This window comes from Poeciliopsis prolifica, unplaced genomic scaffold (assembly GCF_027474105.1).
Source record: "Poeciliopsis prolifica strain line A6 unplaced genomic scaffold, Auburn_PproV2 SCAFFOLD018, whole genome shotgun sequence".
NCBI lineage: Eukaryota > Metazoa > Chordata > Actinopteri > Cyprinodontiformes > Poeciliidae > Poeciliopsis > Poeciliopsis prolifica.
The window spans coordinates 5165350-5182251 of record NW_026562393.1 but is presented as its reverse complement, the minus strand read 5'-3'; the positions used below and the strand labels follow the sequence as shown (position 1 = coordinate 5182251).

General features: G+C 37.5%; 1 protein-coding gene across 1 annotated transcript in view; it reads right to left on the bottom strand.

Moving 5' to 3' along the window:
- The window catches only part of srcin1b (SRC kinase signaling inhibitor 1b), an 86777-nt gene that overhangs the window by 68807 nt on the left and 1068 nt on the right, over positions 1 to 16902 (bottom strand). The window lies entirely within an intron of this gene.

The following is a 16902-nucleotide window of genomic DNA, read 5'->3' as shown; positions in this document are numbered from 1 at the left end:
CCTGTCTTCAAATGGAAATATAATTCAGGACAATCTGGTGACAGGAACAGGAGCCAATTAGGAGACAGGACCGCTGAGTTTTCCTCATCTTTACCTCCATTCCTGATCTATTCGCACTCATTCAGAGCTACACTGTCTGAATTTAAGTCTGTATGCTGTCATTTCAAAATAAAATTTACATTCAGATCAGGTCATCCTAGCTCCAAGTGCTCTGGGACAATATGCATCACTTTTCCAACACTCAGGATGTGGTCCATCCATGGTGACTTTAAGATGAGAGGCTATATGATTAGGATATCAAATGAAAGAAGAGCTGCAACTCAGACAGCCATGTTCATTTGCAGGTGGAGAACAGATGGATCAAACAATCCCTTCCAGGTCACACTACCAAATGCACAGTCCATCCAGGAGTCCGCCCCATTTTTCAACCAATAAGAAAGAACCTGGTTTGATGCCAGATACCAATTTCTACTCTTGGAGGAAGAACTGGTAATTAGAAAATGATATTTCTGGCTCATCTGAGTCCAGATCATATTGTGAAGGTGAATAATTGATATCACCAAGTGAACAGAGTGAACCAAGGGACAGGATGAGTCAGGGCTTGAGATCTGTCAGAGGTCACGAATCAGTGTCACATACTGGGCTCTGGGAAGAAGCCAGGTCAATGGTTCGGCTTTGAAATCTCCAGGAAAAACACACACCATCAACAGAACAAGAACTAATGTAAAGATATGTGTGAAACAAATTCAGAATACTGGAATCTAAATTATGTACGACGAAACATTGTCCATTATCATCTTACATTACTTTCACAACACTCATAACTCGGATTTCAATGTGCTTACAAGTAATGCAAAAGTTTTTAAGTTAAAACCCTCTATGGTATAATGTTGCCATTTGGCAACAAATCACTTGAAGTCCTCCCACACACATACAGTACCTCCAATTTTACAATGTAGTGCACTGAAAGAGAGATGAGGCCCTAACAAAGCAATAGCAGTGTTTAAAGTTGTCACCTAATCTTCTGGAGGAAAGTTTGACACCCTGAGACGAACTGCTTCATCAGCTTCTGCAAGCAGGAAGGCAAAGACTGCAGGATCAAGACTCAAATCAAATCAAAACCATAACATCAATGGAATATGCCAAGAAATTAAATTGTTTTTAGCTTTCAAATGAGTTTCATCGTTGACTATTATTGCTACTGGAGACTATTTCAGATTTAAATGAAGGTTTTTATAATAACGAGCCAAACTCTTGTTTTCAATCATTTCCACTATGGTACAGTGTTGCCAAATGGCAAGGTCAACAAAAAAATGAAAAAATAATATTTCTTAAAAATGTTTCTTCATAATGTTTACTTGATTTATTTTATGTCAAAAAAACATCCCAAATATTTATTTTCCAACTTGCACCATTATGTGTACCACAGAGGATTGAAACTAAAGAAAACTCCAAGTCTTGCAAAAACACGTGTGACTAGAATGTCGGCATCTCAGAGTCTAAACATACATGAAACATCCATGATAAAATCATATTAAGAAAGGACCACAGAGAAATAACTCAGTTTGGAAAATAAAAAAAATAAAAAAAAGGTTTTTGAATGCTATGTATGAAAGAAGTCATACAGATCATATTAACTTCTCAACAAAACATTGTTGCAAACTTAAAAAGGGCAATATTAGTTCCACAGTTCTCTGAAGGAAATGGTGAGGAGAAAAATCCCCTGATGAATCCATTCATCCATGCATTCACCAGATCTGTTCAGAGCAAATCCACCAACTTGATGTAATTTAAGCTTCTGGTGCATCTCTCTTCTCTGCGCATGACCGTTTATATTTTCAAGCTTAAAATTCCTGATAGTACAAACTAACATGAAGAGGAACTGTATATAAAAACCAGAAATTCAAGAATAACTCATGTCCTCTGATAGCCAGAGGCTGATTTTGACACTTTTCTGTGACAGAAAGTCTCATCTGCCAACACAAACTAAAGTGTGGAGTGTATTTAAAACCAGAGCACCATGTACTAGCTGATATACTGTCGCCATGTATCCAGAACCCTCTGAATTATCCCAGACATAAAGTATGGTTTTCCATTCAAAGTAAAAACTCTGAAGTCTCTTAACTTTACAATGTACGAGTCAGAGAAAGATCCAGTTCAGTGCCTCTACATCTCTAATAGAAGCAGACTCACAGAGACTGCAGTCTACTTCCGTCTCTGCTCGTTATCCCTGATCTTCTCCGTACTGTTCATGTCCCTTGTCTCCTCTTGGCCCTGGGTGTGTGGGGCTGACAGCTCTGTGGGCTCCAAGCCAGAAATGATACTGGAGTGTGTGTAGGTCAGCATGTCTCTGGGGACGAAGGCAAACAGAAAATCACAACACGTTTAACAGGAGGCCGTGCCCTGGTGACTTGGCTGTACTCCAAGAGTTTGCCTTTTTCTTCACATATGTCCCACCATAGTTCTGAACCAACTGGATTAATAAAATCTCTAAGATGGATTCATAAATGCTGAAGGTGTGATGCCATGTATTGTCTGGCAACATTTGGTTCTTGAGGGCCCCTGGTTCCCTCAGTGTAGCAGGTTTGTTGAACTGCTTGGATGGTTTGAAAACTTGCACTTCAGCTCACAAAACAGCTACATCGTTCTGAGACAAAAACTTAGGAAATGTACTATTTACATTTGAGTGAGGTTTTCACATCCTTTAAGTTTTTTATTTTCTTTATTTTGTAGGCGTATTATGTTATTGTCTAAGGATAAATGTTCAGTTTCTTCTTTTACGTTTAAACAATAAAATATTAAAATTACAAAAAAACATTGGGTTCGACACTTCTAAAAACACTGAATGGAGTCAAGTTTCAGTGTATGTAGGTGAGTTTTGACTCTTTGTAGTTTGTTACTGTCCACAGAGAAAGTTTGCGTGGCTGCTGCACAAGGTAGCATACATTTTATGCTGAGTTGTGTGTAAATATGGCCATGCACATTTTTTGTGCTTGCACACGCTTTATACATGAGATCCCAGAAGGGGAAAGCTTTCAAACCTCAACTACAAAACAAAAGGTTTAAAAGAAAACAAAATACATAATCACTAAAATACATAAGTACCGGGACCAGATTCTGGTGTGGAGGTTGTTACTGAGGGAAAGTAATTCAAAGTTAGCCATTTCTAAAGCTTTATCACTTTTAGGTGATCGTTCCCCAAAAAATATTTTTGCCATACCATGGTAAAAGTACTGAGAGCTTATGCTGACATTAAACCAGACAGCAGTATTTTTTAGCAAGTTTGCACTAGGATCATTTAGAAGCTATGTTTACTCATGCCAGTTGAGAAGTTATACAGCATCAGTAAAATATTAAACTCATAGTAGGGAGATTATATACCGTTTTTAAAGTAACTGTATTAATGCAGTAAGTTTTATCTATAAGCTGAAAGCTGGAGGGATTCTGTATATTTTCTTCCCATTTCCAACCGTGCATCAGTCAATCCCTTCCTGCTGCGTCCGTTGCTCCCAGCGACTGCTACAAATGTGGGGCTGCATTTTTAAAGGAAAGCTTTTTGTCCAACAGCTGGTGCCATTTTGTATTCAGGCAGAATTTTCTTTGAACATCAGGAAATTGAGTTTAGCTTTTTCAGCCAAGATCGAATTTACCGTAAGTTGTAATTCTAGGAATTGGTCAGAACAGGAACCAAACTTTTCATCTGAGCATTCGATCTGAATCTGTACCTGTGTTGCAGGGACATTTCTGTAATCTCTGTAGCATACAGTCTGAATTCTTCTTTCCTCTATTGTGATACAAATCAACAATACCACCCAGGTTTTATTTCAGTGTATCTGCTGTTCTGAACCGTCCGGCTCAGACAACAGCTTTACCAGACTGCAACAATAAGCAAGATAAGCATGAAGGAAGTGAAGAAAGAAAATTTCAACATCTAAATATCTCTCACTACTTTTGCATGTTCTTCTCATTTGTTCTTTTCAAACCTCATTTACCTCATTCAGAGTCAAAAAACACCAGAAAAACACCGGGCAAAAATAAATATGATACAATGGATGTTTCACTGTTAATCAAAAAGATCATTAACTTTACACATTATGGGCTCTTAAATTTTAGTAGTTTAAAAAAAACTTTATTTTAAAATGTATGTCTCTAAACGGGTCCATGCATATGTGAATTTGTACCAATCCTCGACAGCACAAAGTAATGCTGAATGGAAAAAGGATGAAGAAATAAAAAAAATAAAAACTATAAATTAGATATATTTTCAAAACTGTACGCAGCAGCAGACTTGCAGTCATTTTAAGTCTACATAAACCACAGCACAGAAAGGCGTTCAAGGCTTCAACAGAACAGTGGGATTAGCTCCGGATTTTGCCACTCTATCAGAGGCCCCCGACTTTTTGTAAGAGACAGATCAAAGAAATCAGAAGCAAAGCATCAGCAATGACTCAGATTAAAACCTTACTCGCTTTGCTTTTTCTCTCCAGGCAGCGACAACTTTATTCCAACGTGTTCCAGAAAGAGAAAGGCCTCTGCAGTCTTTGGAGTGCAAATATCAAACCAGCATCAAAGTGAAATGTGAAGCTGCTTATTCTGAGTCACCAGAATAATAAAAAACAAAATACATAGTGGGATATCCACTTCTGAAAGCTCAAATCTAACTGGGAGTCTCAAATGTTGCTCTCATTGGATTTTGTGCACAAACTTGAGAAATTCAAAAGAAAAAAAAAACTCTCAGATCAGCAGTGAGATGCCACTAAAAGCTCCTGTCACCAGCAGAGAGCAGAGCCGTACTGATTTCCCCCCTGCGAGCTAATTCTGTAATAAATACAAATGAATTTCACAAGAGTGAATAATCAGTTCGCTCATCCATTTGCATTTCAAGTAACTGCAGCAGGTCTCCTGGGAACATTGAGAATGTATGACTATTAATAACGCTCTCAGGAGGGAATATGTAAAGAGTTTGGGGGAGATAAATGTACCTTTTAAAAGCGGGGTTTGATCAGAAAGGTCTCCGGCAGCAGTGCCCTACATACTGTTAAATCAGAGCGGGAGCACTCCTTTCCACTTGAAGGTCGGCCTAACTTAGCTGATCGCCAGCTGCATACTTTCTTTTCCCAACATGACGACCGCTGCTGCATGGCTTTTGCGCTCCATTCCCTGTCCTCTCACTCCCATCCCCTCCTTTAATTCTTACTTTCTGGCTCTTCTGTTTCCCTCCTATCTTTTTGGGGGGGTTTCTCTGGGGGCTGTGCAAAGAAGCAGGATAATCTTGGTGCATGCAGACAGCAAGAATATTCTGCAGAGGGCGAAGTGCTGGATCACTAAAGCGACGACCCAAAAAAAAAAAGAAAAAAAAAAGGAAATCACCAAGTGCCTTGTGCTTTTTTTTAAGCAGAGATGAACAGAAGCAAGTATGAACCGATGAATAGATGGATGAGGCATACCTGGCTCCTGGTCCTGGGCAGGTTGGGGTCCCCTTCTGGCCGAGATTCTACATGGCAGTGGTGTGTTTGTGTCTGCACAGTAGTGTGTGATGAAGGAAAGAGAGCGGAGTGAGTGCACCGTGCAGTGTAGAGGATTGGAGGCAGGGTATTCAGTGTGTGCTAAGACAGTGCCTATGCATCTCCCTCCCTCTCTCTCAGCGAGTATAATCCGTTCCACAGTCAACGGGGACGAGCTGAAAATGAACCAGCTCTATCTCTCCCTCCACTTCCCTCTCGTGCTGTATCTCCACTCTGCACATGTGCCCCAAGCAGAATTAGCCTCCCCAAACCTCCACCTTGCAGAAGATAGAAACCAGAGCTGCAAAGAGCGGTTCTCCCTTTAACGAGAGCCACCTCAGTTTTCCCTCCTCTTCCACTGTGGTGCTAATGAAACCATTGTGTGCGCTTGTGTCGCAGTGACTCCTCTGTGTAATCACACCACCTGTACCATTTTGCAAGTTGTCTTATTTTAATTAAGGATGCGAGAATACCTTTCTGTATTGTCAGTGCTGACACAATATTTTAGTCATGCCTGTTTGCGCAGCGACTTCAACGACATTTGAAGTTTGCGCTCTCGTTTCTGGCAACGCTTTCCAAAGCACTATGCAAATGTTCAGAGTGACTCAGACAATCCTTCATCCCATCTGGAAACGTCTGGCAGCGTATCTGAGGAGGCTGTGTGCTGCATGTGCTAAGAGACAGAAGAACTGCTTATAGTTGCCAACCTTATGTAATAATCTTATTTCTGACATTTTATACATTGTCACATTGACTACACACTTTATCTTATTTGGGAAGCAAATTAGAAAGCAAAAGGTAATCTTAGCATAGTGTGGAAGAAAAGCAGTAATTCTTTAAGCAGATCAGGAAATAAACAGTTTGTTGTTTTTTTTGTTTTGTTTAATGGGTGAGAAATAAATCCTACACAACATTTATGACTTGCCACATAGTCGCTTGATATGCATTCCTGTCTATCCACTTATCAATTTCTGCTCATCAAAGATGAGGTTGCATGGCAACAAGTCCCGGAGCAAAACCCAGATATTTCTCCCTGAAGAAACATCTGGAATATTACTTCTTCTGAGGGATTTCAAGGAGTTCCAAGAACAAAATGTATGTATGTGGCAAGTTTTGCTATTTTAGCAAGTTTTATTTGAGGTCTCCCATTGGAACCAAAATAGCCTTAAAAATGCAACCTGATAACTTCTTTATCCTTTATGTCAACTTTTCCTGCACGTCCATTAACATGCCAATTCAGCCATACAACTCATCTTCAGCTGCATTTCCATTAAGCTTAAAATTGCACTAACTGAAAGTGCAAAAATAAATAAACTTCACAGAAAACAACATTTTAAAAAACCCTCATATTTCTCAAAAAAAAAAAGTTGACTTTAACCGCATCAAAAAAGATCCATTTAGCAAACTGCAAGGGCAACATTTAATGCATCATACGAACCACACACCATTTATGAGTATGAACCGGCTGATGAACAGCCAGATGTTACTACTAGCATTTTTTTTCCTAAAACTCATTTTCATTAAAAATTAGGAATAATCATTTAACTGCATTTTAACAACTTATAGGTGTAACAAGAAAGCCGATAAGAAGTAATCTGTCAGGGTGAAAATACTTGTTTGAATATTTACATGGAAAAATAAATTAAATAAAATACAAACCCCCTGTCAAACTTTCTATATTCTAGTAATTTTTGTCAACAGCATATGCACTTTCATGCCAGAAATTAGTCGATCCTCTTTGCTACTCATCCTCCAGGTGTATTTGACTCTCACAATCAGAGCAAACAACAGCGCACAGAACAACTCAGGGTGATTACGTTCTCTCTCCATCCATACATCTCTCACTTTATATCATGTGTCTGCGCATGTTAAGACCAATTTCCTCTTTCTCTGCTCCCACTCAAACACTCTAGAGTCCCATTTTAGCTCGAGTGTTTCCCCCACCCTCCCACTCCTCTGTGTATCCATGATGCTACGATGCACCAACAACACACACTCTCCTTCCTGTGATGGCTGTAGGCTGGAAACTCAAGCTTGCAGGATTATGAGTGTGTCAAATTGGCAGAATGTATTAGCATCACACTGATCACAGTCACATTTCCCCTCACTGGTCAATTATAAAGACAGATAGCAGAATATATATTTATATATATATTGAGAGATATATACATACATCTATATAAACAGCCTGAAATGGCGCCTGGACCCATTTTCTGCTTAGTGGACAGAGCAGAAAAAAATCAGGGGTGGGAAGGGTAGAAGGAAATACGAACAAGTGATGTTGTGATAGGAAGAAAATGCTACTTTCAACACAGCTAAAATCAGATTGTGTAGACAGAGATGGAAGGAAGAGGAAGAAAAAAGCCTCTGATAGGCTGAGGGCGGGTAGGGTGGGGGCCCAAGTGGCAGAAATATAGAGGATAGGCAAGACATGTCACCCTTATGAGATCCTTGTTTAAAGGCTGCAGAGAAAAGTGGGAGTTGCACAAAGAAATGACATCCAACACCATATGAAGGCACAGTATGTGTGTGGTTTGTAGTCTGACAAATCCAACTGTGAGACTGTTTGCAGATTTCATGGCAGCAGATTATAGGCATGTTTTCCTAACGCTCTGTGTTTGCAGACAATTCTTCGTCCCTGTCTTTCAGCATTATGACAACATTCTGATCCAGCAGAATTTGTTTTTAAGCATTGAACGGTGTTATACAACCAACTTATCAACTGCCTGATAACATGAGGCCGCTATAGAAATTTACCACTGCAGGTATCAATATATTTGAGTTAAGTGTCTCCCTCTGATGGGAATTCATTAATAGAAATGAACACACAAGAACAGATACTGGTCTAGATGAAGCATATCAACTGAAATTAGAAATGCATCCTTTGTTGCACACCGGAAGTTTCTAAAATTCTCCCACATGTGGAATTAAGTTGGATTTGTCTAATATATGGTGCATCATAATTCATATGCATCAGTGCACACCAAATGCAACTGAGTTCTCTTTATTGCATCTGTCATTTTATGTGCACGTCTGTAAGGATCAAGGATGTGAAATTCAGTGTTTCAAATCCATTACTTTAGCAATGATGTTGCAGTCTATTTCATTCCTGTATTTAAGGATCAACTGACCTCCTGAAACAAAAATGATCAGATGATTAGCCCAATTAATCAGAAAGTAGATTAAGTTTTCCTTTGATCCTTTTCTTTCATGCTATAACCTTATTCTGATGTAAGGGACCCCTGGTGTCTCTGCAGCTATAAGCTACTTTACTGCACTCCACAGTCATTTTAAATCCTTGGTGAGGGACTCGGGTGGATCGGTTGAGTTCTGTTGCCACTAAGATCCAGTATGTACAGCAGTGAGGTAATGGACCATGGATCCATTTAGCCATTACACACACTAACACGCTAGCCTGCTCTTCTCCTTTACAGGACTTTTGTGTAAAAGCTAAAACAAGCTGCAACCAGACTGACAAAATACATATACAAAATAAAAATCAATAAAAGATGGCAACATAATTTATTACTATAATAAATTACATTCAGGGTCTCATCTTGTATCTTGGCATTCCATAATCAAAATGGAAAAATGTTCACATCATGAATCTTCAGGGTGTTTAAGGCTGAATAACATTTCTTAGGATTATCCATCCCACTGCGCCCCTCCTGTATTTCCCTCCTGTCCGATAGCACTTAGTTCAGCAGTGTTTAAAATATTAAAAAGAGAAATCTTTAAAAAAAATAAATAAATAAATAGATCTACAACCAGTTCCTACTGAATTTTTGTAGGTAGATGAACACAAGTTTTAATATCCCTATCCACACAACAGAGAACAGGGGTATTAATTGAAAGATTGCTTACCACCAAATGAGAAACAAAAAAAAAACCCTAACCCTGAATCCAATTGAAAATGTTGACTTGACAGGTTGCAGGACACATTAAAGCAGGAAAAAGTTCTTACGTGATTTATCTAGGGTCTTATGTTTTTAACGTTAAAACCTGGCTTCTTGACAGGGATGTATATTAGTTATGTCTACTTAAAGTTCTACTTATAAATGTAGACCTGAGGGATTTCCTTATAGACTGTACTCAGTTACTTTTAATAAGGCATCAGACTTTAGGGAATCCAGAATATTGGACTATTCCAATGGATTATTTTGGTTTAGTATATTCTTTGTAACAATTCAGATAATCAGATATGAAATTAGCCTGTTTTTTATGTACAGTGAATTAGATATAAGACATGTTGACATTGTAAATTAAACAAACTGAATTCATACTGCATTCGGACTGTGGTAGGACAATCTGCCTCTCTTTGCTAAAGCTGATAGCGCAGCTAAAAATATCACATAAACTGCTCTGAGCACAAAACACAGCACATTGTTCTTCAGCATTTTCTATATATGTAAGCAACTGCAAAGAAAGTCAACATCCAGTTTACTTAAGGAATATGCTGGTCAGTAAAAATGGTCACTTACTACGTTACAGGAAGTCAGCTGAGCAACTTCCTGTTTGTGATATACAGATGGACAAAAAAAAGTTCAGAGTAAGAAGATAAAGATTAACTTATTAGTAAAAAGCAAAATCAAACCTTGAGGCCATGTAGCTGAGATAAAACCAGCATGAAATTCTTTAATTCCCTAATGTGCAACTGCAACTGTAGGAAATGGCCACTTCACTTCACCATTTCAAGATAATTTCAACAATTAAATAGGAACCGCAAGCAATACTGTTTAGGATAATGTTATTTACCACAAAGTACAACAGTGCCTCACCTTTTTATTGCAACTTTGCTAGAATTACCAAAAGAAATTGTATCTAACTTCATTTAAAAAAATCCCAGACAGTGAATTAAACTTCTGAACCGAACAGAATCAACAACAACAGAAAAATAAAATGCACCACAACGTTCTTCTATTTCTTAATCTGCTGTAACCCCAAAGACAAATCGGCCAGGGGGACAAAGCTGCTGACTTCTAACACTTACACTCAACCAGTAGAAACTAACAGAGCAGTTATTTTTATTTTTTAAGTAAGAATATTTGTCAAGCTAGGAACAAGCCTAGCTTTTTTTCCCCAATAAAAAAGTGTAGTTAGTTTTGAAGTAGCAAATGTTTAGTAAAGTGAATTTGTTCTTGATCATGTTAAGACAAAGTTCATTTAATTTCAAAAATAAGAAATTGTCTATTGTGTTCCTGTCAGTAAACCAATAATTTCTATTGATGGGGAGTGAAAGGGAATCATAATACTGTAAATTAAAACAAACAAATGTAGGAAAATCTGTTCGTTACATCAGATGTACTCATCTCAATTTCAGCAACATCACAATCATGTAGTTTCAGATTATTTTTATAGGGCTGAAATTTGTTCTGTAATGTAGAATATTAAGTAGTTGTTGCAATGCAACAGTCTGCATAGACAGAAATTAAATCTGCTTTCTGAAAATAAAGCAAAGCTGGATCACCTTTTGTATTTTTTGTTTGTGTAAGCAACTAAAGGAATTGGAGACTATATTCACTTTGAAAAAGGAGCATGCTAACCATTAAGACTAGATCTAATCCCTTTATAAGTTATAACGGCTATGCTCCTTAGCAGAGTTGAAGGACTTTTGGCCCATGCATATAAGGGGCAAAACAAAATAAAAGATTTACATTAAAATAAATAAATAAATAAATAAATAAATAAATAAATAAATAAATAAATAAATAAATAAATAAATAAAAAAAAGCTAGTCAAACCAAGAGCTGAAAAAGTCAAAGCAAAGATCATTATTCATGATATGCAGCTGTGGCTGTAACACTCAACTTACTTCACTTTGGCATAAAATAAGTCATCTCATAAATAAAACATTTACAGCAAGAATTAATGTTTACAACCTTTCATAGTTCACCAAAAACACACCATGTTTAAAAACACTCACTTGATATTGAAAACTGAAAAAAATACTGACAATGAAAAGGGTTTTGAGGTAACTGAGACTCTGTTCCAAAACACCACCAGTAATCTGCAAAATCACATTCTACATTTTCCTTATTTCAACATTCTTGTTGTTTCTTAAAGTACAATTTGCTACAGCCAAACTGTAGCTTCATATAGTGTGGTTTTGTTTATGTCATCTTTGAACATGACAAAATGGGTTGAAGATTATTGCCTATAATTTAATTTCTAAAGAGATTTTCATGGCATATTATTGTAATTATACATCTTAACTATATGAAATAAAATCTGTATTTCAGTTTAAATTCAACATGTCTTTGAATGCATTTGGGTAAGAGCATCAAATAAACAAAAATGTTCAGCTGTGATTAACATGTCTTAGATGGCAGCAACCTATTTAATCTGAACCAAGGTAGCAAGGGGCTTCTTCATTAATTTATGTGAGGCTTTTGAGCAATGATCAAACATTCAATGTCGGCCGCAGGATTCGTTTGGCTCTGACTGTCAAAAATTGCTTCAGGAGGAATCACACATCTGTCCTGACCTTAAAGCCTCTGAGAATTTTTGGGTCGGTCCTGAAAATTTTAATCACAGAAGCCTGAATTTCAAAAGAGCAGTAGAAAATCTTGTAAAAAAGATTTGTGGAACTCAAGACGCAAATAAATGCAGAGATGAGGGATTTCCTGATCCAATCCCTGACATTTCGATTGAGGTCAAGATCAAGGCATTTTTAACTGATACATAGCAAAGTTTCTGATTAAAACTGAACTTTGATTGGTCCATCATTTATAACTTCATGTCAGCCACAAATTGCTGCCAGGTTTTAAAAATCAATCTCTGGTTTTGTGTCCACAGTTTGAAAAGACTATTTTTCTGATGATCATTTTATTAATCTAATGAGTTTATATTTTCCTTTAAAAAAGTGGTTTTCCTCCATAAAGACGAATGCAATGAAAGCCAGACCACCACTTTTACAATTCTGTCTGTGCCAAATGATTTGTTGTACTTGTTTGCATTCAGGCCCTCTGCATTGGTTAAAGCCTGTGTGAGGTTTATTTTAGCAAAAACTGTTTTAGGATGGGATTACAAAACTAAAATCTAAACTAAAACTTGATTCAATTTTTGCCAAGACAGAAGATATTTCCACTTACAACTTTTTTCAAACTATGTTGTTGGGATGAAGATAAATAAAATGATTTAGCTGAATAGACTACTAATTGGAGCCAATGTTTTCAACAAACCTAAAAGCAATAAGACCACAATGAACTTAAGTTAAAGTTCTCAACATCCATCACCATTTCTACATATCAAAAGTCCTCCTGATCTTGGGCACAAAACAAATGTAGTTTATAAAGGCAGCAAGTTATACATGACTAACTAAAACCACAATGTGTTTCTGGCCAACAGACCAGACCAGACATAGAGAAAAAAATTGCAATTAAGAAGACAATCTGGGTGTAAAGAATAGCACAGGAGGATTCAGTTGAGTCGATATTTCAATATCAACATACCTCCTCGGATCACTTTAGTCTGTTACCTAGTTTCTGTTACCATCAAAGTTTCAAGAGGAACAAAAGCTAGTTTTTTTTAATCACATGATCCGATTTCTTGAGGTAGACCTGAAGCTACAAGATACTTCTTTCACATACAAGAACGAGCCACCAATAGCAAAATCCAAAACGGCTTTATAATAGCGTTTCATCCCATAAATACGTGTTTGAATCTTGGTGTAAACAGAAAAGGTCAACAAGTATAATCACTTTTGCAAGGCACTGTAGCAGTAGAAAGACTCTGTCACACTTCCAGTCTATTGGAGGGTAACTGGTTTAAAACAGCAGCCCTAATCCTTGAATTACAATCCTGGAGATTTAGCAAAAAGGATTTGGCCATCAGGAAGAGAGTTTGTGGTCTCCATAAATCTAAAATACACACTGAAGGTACTTATTTACACAAAGTCTTTACCTGTAGAGGTATGTCAGGGCAGATTCTTTTCTGCTTCGCGAGGCTTGGTGACATTAATGCCGTCTGAAGGTTGCTCTCTATTGGAGTGAAAAATATCTCAAAATACATTTTAAAAAAATTATAGAAACCAAAAGAAAAACAGTCATCATCCACTCTTTAAATAAAATGTAAACATCTCAGAAGAGTAAAAGTACCTCAATATGTGGCAACAGCAGAAAGACCTTGAAGTAACCTCGTATACTTCAAAATGCACATTCCCGAGACAATTCCCAACACCTCCCTTCACAGAGTGATGGCTGCAACAAAGCCTATGAAAGGTTTTACCTTCTGTGGTGGAGAAAAACATGTTTTTAAATGTCCCAGAAACTTCTTTCACAGGACTACAAAAGAATGATGAAAATGACGGCGAATTGCCGAGCGCCTGTACTAAAAAGAAACCTCCCGCTCCCAGATTTACTCACATCCAACTGAAATGTGGAAATCTGAAAGCTGCAGGTTGAAATGTTGATTGGCTCGGGGAGACAACGTGCTGGGAATCTTCAAAACAATATTCACAACAGGGAACTTCAGATCTGCTTCAAAGAAACCTTTTAAGTGTGACTCAGACAAAGAAAAGAAACAGATTTTTCTCAACACAGAGTCAACAGGATTTCCAGGCTGCAGCAGAACCTCATTAGAGCAGGATTAGGACCAAGATTTTAATTTGAAAAAGCTTAAGTGAAATAACATAGTGGACACTGTAATCATTTTTTTTTCCATGATTTTTATTTTAGACCAAAATGTTTTCATTCTCTCCCTCATCCATCCCATATCTACTAGTCATGGGTTGTGACTTTTTTTTTCAAATAATTAGATCAGAATTTCCATCCATTTCTAGGCAACTATTTTTCTGTGATACTTTCAAATTTCCAACACCACTGGACAACTTTGGATCAGATCTTCCATGAACATATCGTACTTCTGTGTTGTACAGATGACAGAATTTCATCCCCTGAGTCCTAATTACATTTTTAATTATTTAAAGAGCTGAAATGCTGTATGGATAATTTTCTTTTTCAAGTCAGATATGCTTATTTAACTCAGCAAATTTGTAGTGCTATTCTGCACAATTCCTCAGTAGCATGAACACCCAGCACCAAGCAGAAGAGACCAGCAATAAATAAATATATGCATTGTGTATGGCTCTGTCTGGTTATTAACGTTGTCTATGCAATTAGACGTGATTAAGTCAAAATGGATTGGAGCTTTTTTTTTTTTTTAAGAGGTCCTGCAGTCTGTTCAGCTGCTCACACATGGCAGTGGAGCAGCAACACTTCATACTTAACCCTTACAGAGCATCTAAAGATATTTTATTTACCTGGATTGGAATACGGCTACACTTTAGGACACTTTGAAATACATTGTTACAAAAAAGCAGACAGTCACCCAGTACTACTACTATGTGTGCAGCATACACAGACACAAAACAAAATGCAGTCCTCATACAAAGCAATTTGGAAGCAAGTTGTTAAATGCTCATTTTTATCAAACCAGTAGTATTAGGAAAACATTGGTCAGTTACCATAAATATTATCATGGTATTCGACAAAAACCATCGTTAATGCAGGAGTTTTCAATGAGTGTTAGAATCCTGCCAAAAGGCACACATTAGCAGAACACTGGTCAGCAACATTCATTAAAAATCCATTAAAAAAATAAAACAGGATCAGCTACAACCTTTCCTTCTCGCCACTGGATCGTTACAGAAAGAGGTTTTCCTTCTGGTCACTGCACATATTTTCTCATACAAGATGAGAAGCATGAAGAAAGAAAGAAAGATTTAAGAGACTGGAAGATGCTGCATTTTTTGTAGGGAAGCCACTTTTCTCTAAGCTTTTGATTCCCGAATTTAAGAGACTAATGATATCTTCTGAATCCAAAACAAAACATCTCTGCTTGACACCAAAGGCTTAGAATAGGCATGCCTAAGTTAAAAAGAAGAGATGCAACACCCAGAACTCAGACATTAAATAAATAATAATAAAAAAGAAGGTATTCCAGAATCAGTTCTCCCCAGCCAGCGGCGACTGCATCAATCAGTCCCATAAACTCAGCATAATTTACTCTGCAGCTTCCTCGGTCTGCCATTCATCTTTCTGTCTATATCCTTCCAGATGTTTGATCAGGCTGACATGGGAAAACCACTGCTCCTCGGCTCTCTTGACGGATCCTCTAACAAGTCTCTCTTCCTTTGCTTCTGCTTCTCAGTCACTGGAGATTTGTGAGAGCTTTGTTAACCACCACCTCCTGCTCGTCCGCCCCTCACACACCCTCCGGGGAAGGTGCCACCGAGTCAAGGAGCTGACATGACTCATGCACTCGTGAGGCAAAAAGAGATAAGTTTGAAATGTTCAAGAGAAGTGGCTGTTTAAACCACAAGCTTCATATTTAATCCTTTCAGCAATTTCTGAGCAAGAGAATGCAAAATGTGACAGCTCTGATATCGACAATGGTGAATTTTACAACAAATGCATTTTTAAACACCATATCCACCAATACTTCTGAGAGATAAGACTTTTCATCTTCTGACAGATTTGTGCAGCGAGCAGGGAAGGGGTGGAGGGTATCATGTAAATCAGCGCTGATTAAAGATAGTGTTTGGCCTCCATTTTAGCCTCAGCGAGCCCTAAAATCAGCGGCAGCACCAGCTCCACTGCTCATGCATTATAATTAAATTTAAATCACAAAGATAAGGATCTTTTTCTGGAAGATTAAACCACACGACTGATAATACCTCACCCCACAGGGAAGGCTTCTTCTCCTTCTATCTGAAGATGGTTTTCAATTATACCCAGTGTACAAGTGAGCACCACATTTATTGGCACCCCTGGAAAAGGTTTATATTAATATTGCAAACAATAAATTTACAGCACAAGCTACACTAGAATAAGGATTTATAGGGACAATCATTTTTAACTGATGTTTGCTAACTCCAAGAACCGACTGAGCCTTTTGTTGCATTTCACTTTGAAAATGTTTTTATTCTTGGTTCCATTGTTAATGAATATCTCTATCTTTGAATATGATTAAAGAATTATTTGGGCTAATCAGCAAAAAGTAAAAATCACAGTGTTTACATGAGCACTGACATGCAGTCACAGTGATGCAATACATCACTGGAAAAAGGCTGCAAGTAATTTTGAATTTTAGTCACTTTCAGTCCTAAATATTGATGAATACTGAACACATTTTAGATTACATCAAAAGTAATCTAAAATGAAATGTGTGGCTATTAAACAAACAGCTGAAGCTTGAAACTGGGTCATCGAAGGGGAAAATCATCACAAACACACCAGCATATTCACATCAGAACAGTTCAAAAATAATGATGATACTGATATACTTCTTTCATTCTGTGGTGGGGTCTTTAGAGAGCCGTTCACAAGCAAAATCTGAAAACCTTAAAATGAAGCATTAATTTATTGCTGTGTCTGTTCAGTAAAATCTGAGAAAACTA